Source organism: Bos taurus, chromosome 15 (genome assembly GCF_002263795.3).
Source record: "Bos taurus isolate L1 Dominette 01449 registration number 42190680 breed Hereford chromosome 15, ARS-UCD2.0, whole genome shotgun sequence".
Lineage (NCBI taxonomy): Eukaryota > Metazoa > Chordata > Mammalia > Artiodactyla > Bovidae > Bos > Bos taurus.
In genome coordinates, this window is record NC_037342.1 from 69,039,405 (window position 1) to 69,044,304 (window position 4,900).

General features: G+C 37.0%; 1 non-coding gene across 1 annotated transcript; it reads left to right on the forward strand.

The window, feature by feature from the left end:
* Positions 1-4,576: 4,576 nt before the first annotated feature.
* On the forward strand, positions 4,577-4,683 carry LOC112441689 (U6 spliceosomal RNA). The gene has a single exon (XR_003029550.1). It is a non-coding gene; the product is annotated as a U6 spliceosomal RNA (small nuclear RNA).
* Positions 4,684-4,900: the final 217 nt, after the last annotated feature.

Below are 4,900 nucleotides of genomic sequence, written 5' to 3' on the forward strand. Positions count from 1 at the left end.
AAAGAACATAGAACAAAGGTTTAAAGAGGTTGATCCTTGAAATACAACGCAGTGCAGAATTGATGGTTACATTTCAAGCATATACAAGGTAGTAATCTCAGGTGGTACCTACCTCAGGCCAAATAAATAATGTACATTTTGTCTACTTAACATCATGGTCCTAGTAATCGCCACTGCAAAAGCAGAAGCTTCATCAGAGAAATATTACTGAAATCAAAAATAGTTCATTACAAGGTAAAAAAGACCATTTTGAATCACTGGACTTAAGATGCGTAATATAAGGGTAGTGTCCTTCCTCTAGGGGCTTCCCAGGTGGCATTAGTGGTAAAGAACTTGCTGCCAATGCAGGAGAACTAAGAGACGCTGGTTTGATCCCTGGGTCAGGAAGATCCCCTGGAAGAAGAAATGGCAACGCACGCCAGTATTCCTGCCTGGAAAATCCCATGGACAGAGGAACCTGGCAGACTATACAGTCCATGGGGTTGCAAAGAGTCAAACACGACTAAAGCGACTTAGCACAGCACAATTCTTCCTCTAACATAATGACTAGGCCCATTTCCTGTCCTTTATTTGGATCAAGATTCCACAATTGACAGAAAACACACGGGTGAGGCATTATGTTATTGACTTCTCTCAATTTTTGATTTTTTAAAAAATGAACTTATGAAAGAGCTAAAGGCATAACCATTAGCCATCAAATTACTTACAATTTGCAAGGCCATGGAGACACACTGGCCACATTGTTGAAGCTACTTAGAAAAAATTATCTCCACAGTAGCACCGGGCCAAAGGTTTCCAAATTTTTCTATCGGGATTGAGCATTGGAATTTACACTTAAGAATCTTGGAAACTACCTTTGACAGTGGAGGTGATGAAAAGATTCGAGGGATTAGATCTGGTAGACAGACTTCCTTGAAGAACTGTAGACAAATGTGCGTAGCATTGTACAAAAGGCAGTGACAAAACCCAACCCAAAGAAAAAGAAATGCAAGAGGGCAAAGTAGTTGTCTGAATGAGGTTTTACAAACAGCTGAGAAGGGAAGCAAAAGGCAAGGGAGAAAGGGAAAAGCAAACCCAACTGAACTCAGAATTCCAGACAATAGCAAGGAGAGATAAAGATAAAAAACCTGCTTAAGTGAACAGTGCAAAGAAATAGAGAAAAACAATAGAATGGAAAAAAACTAGAGATCTCTTCAAGAAAATAGGAGATATCAAGGGAATATTTTATGGAAGGATGGGCACTATAAAGGAAAGAAATGGTAAGGACCTAACGGAAACAGAACAGATTAAGAAAAAGGTGGCAACAATGCACAAAAGACATATACAAAAAGGTCTTCATGACCCGGATAGCCATGATGGTGTGGTCACTCATCTAGAGCAAGACACCCTAGAGAATGAAGTCAAGTGGGTCTTAGGAAGCATTACTGTGAATAAAGCTAAAGGAGGTGACGGAATTGCAGCTGAGCTATTTCAAATCCTAAAAGATAATGCTGTTAAACTGCTACACTCACTATGTCAGCAAATTTGGAAAACTCAGCAGTGGCCATAGAGCTAGAAAAGGTCAGTTTCCATTCCAATTCCAAAGAAGGGTAATGCCAAAGAATGTTCAAACTACTGGAAAATTGCATTCATTTCACATGCTAGCAAGGCAATGCTCAAAATCATTCAAGCTAGTCTTCAGCAGTCTGTGACCAAGAATTTCCAGATGTATAAGCTGGATTTAGAAAAGGCAGAGGAACCAGAGATCAAATTGCCAATATTTGTTAGATCATGGAAAACAAAAGGGAATTCCAGAAAAAAAAAATCTACTTCTTCTACTTCTGCTTTATTGACTACACTAAAGCTTTTGACTGTGTAGATTACAACAAACTATGGAAAATTCTTAAAGTGATGGGATTACCAGACTACCTTACCTGCCTCCTAAGAACCGTGTATGGAGGTAAAAAAGTTACAATTAGAACTGGACATATAACAATGGACTGGTTCAAAACTGGGAAAGTAATGTGTCAAGGCTGTGTATTATCACCCTACTTTTTTAACTTATATGCAGAGTACATCATGCGAAATGCCAGGCTAGATGAATCAAAAGCTGTAATCAAGATTGCCAGGAGAAATATCAATAACTTCAGATATGCAGATGATACAACTCTAATGACAGAAAGTGAAAAGGAACTAAAGAGACTCTTGATGAAGGTGAAAGAGGAGAGTGAAAAAGCTGGCTTAAAACTCAGCATTCAGAAAACTGAGATCATGGCATCCAGTCCCATCACTTCATGGCATATAGAAAGGATAAAAAGAGGAAACAGTGACAGACTTTATTTTCGGGGGGCTCCAAAATTACTGCAGATGGTGACGCAACCATGAAATTAAAAGATGCTTGCTCCTTGTAAGAAGAGCTGTGACACACCTAGACAGCCTATTAAAAAGCACAGATATCATCTTGCTGACAAAGGTTCATATTGTCAAAGCTGTTTTCTCTAGTAATCATGTACAGATGTGAGAGTTGGACCATAAAGAAGGCTGAGACCGAAGAATTGATAGATTTAAATTGTGGTGCTGGAGAAGACTCTTGAGAGTCCCTTGGACAGCAAGGACATCAAACCAGTCAACCCTGAAGGAAATCAATCCTGAATATTCACTGCAAGAACTAATGCTGAAGCTGAAGCTCCAATATTTTGGCCACCTGATACGAAGAGCTGACACACTGGAAAAGACTCCAATGCTGGGAAAGACTGAGGACAGGAGAAAGGGGTGACAGAGGATAAGATGGTTGAATGGCATCATCCACTCAAAGGCCATGAGTTCGAGATAGTGAAGAACACGGAAGCCGTGTGTGTGGCACTCATGAGTTTGCAAAGAGTCAGAGAACAACAGCCATGTCTCATCCACTTTTCAGAGTCTATTTCTACTCTAAATAGCCAGCAAAAATTCACTGTAAAACAGCGAGATTATGAGATTTGCATATTTGAGCAAGATAAGGTACTGTGGTGTGCCTGCTTTTATCAAAGGATCAGATTAATGGGAAGTTTGATACTAGTCAAAGTCCACAACTGTTTAATATTCTTTGCATGTGAAATTAGTTGGTTTATCATTAATCGTGTTGAGCTGCACCAGATTTTTTTTTTTTCTGTAGAACTTACTATGCCAATTTTATTACAGTGACTGTTCTCAGGAGGTTTATAACAGTGATTACAGCTCTGTTAATTATTCCCCATATTTTGGGATTGTTTCAAAGTCAATGTAATTTTTTTAAGGCAAGGTTATCAGAAGTTAAAAAAAAAGATTAAATAATTTCCATTATGTTCAGAAATCTTTAGGTTTGGTTATTTTAATAATTATATTATAGTTCATTGATATTTATTATATTTCAAGTAGAAAATTTATTTTATGAATGCAATAATTTATTCCTTTCCTATTCCTTACACCTCATCTGAACATGAGAAAAGAATTCTTAATTATCACAAATTTTCTTCCTCACCCTTTTAAGGAATAAGCCTTCTTAACCAGCCACAGTTACCAATGAAAGTAGTTTTAAATTTCCAATATTATGTAAATAAAATTTTGATGATGCTGTGTTAATCTCCATGGAGTCATTTATCACCAAGTATTCATTTTCAGATATTTGTATGGAGGTAAGAAATCAAAAACCAAATATTACATGTCTAGTGAAAAGTAGGTCTTCTCACTATCCATCAAAATTAAACCCTAATAGTTATAACAAAAGATTATGTTCTTAGATGGTCTAAGAACATGGATTGACCAGATTCTATGGTAAAGAACTGAATCTGGCAGTAGGCAAGGATTAATTCAGGTACTGAGACCAGAATAACATGGTGGTGGTCAATGCAAAGACCCAAGAATTGATTGTGTTATTGTAGAGTAAAAGAAGCAGAAAATCTAGCTAGATTATCAAGGAGGCAGAATGTTATATGTAGTTAGGCCCAGTAGTTCTCCTAGGGAGTTAAGGTACAAACAAGTTATAGGACTTGCAAATAGCTTTTTGGTTTGTTAACTTCTGATTTATACCTGAATGGTTCTTCTGTTGGTTAGCTCATTTTTGACTTAATAATTCTCTATGTACTTACCTTGAGGGCTTAAAAGTTATTATCTTTTATTTAACAAAATAAGATATTAAGCCTTAGGAAAATTGAATTCCACAAGGCCAGATCATTATAGATCTCAGATGAGAATCATGGTTCTTGGATCAATTTTCTTTTCATGATATTGATCCTGATTTCCTCCAGTATTTATGGGATTTTGATGTTTCCTAATTTTACGTCTCAATGTTGAATGGTAAAAATAAAGCAAGCTATTTAAATATGCGTTCCTTAGTTTCCCAACAAACAACAAGGTAGATATGCAGGGTGCAAGAGATATAAGTTTCAAAGAAATTGAAAATTACAACTATATTCCCAATTACATAATAAATGACTCTTTATGTTCCCTTCAGTGATTCTCATACAGATAAAAAGTTTGGAGCGTCTGTCTATGCAGGTGGAGATTTGTGATGCTTCTGCTGTATGGGAATATAGATGGAATTCACTTTAAGCAATTCAATATATGAAAATGAAGTTTAGTGCTCGCTTTGGCAGCACATATACTAAAATTGGAATGATACAGAGAAGATTAGCATGGCCCTTGCGCAAGGATTACACGCAAATTTGTGAAGCGTTCCATATTTTTATTAACGCATATATATGGAGTTTAGAAAGATGGTAACAATAACCCTATGTACGAGACAGCAAAAGAGACACTGATGTGCAGAACAGTCTTATGGACTCTGTTGGAGAGGGAGAGGGTGGGAAGATTTTGGAGAATGGCATTGAAACATGTATAATATCATGTATGAAACGAATTGCCAGTCCAGGTTCGATGCACAATACTGGATGCTTGGGGCTGG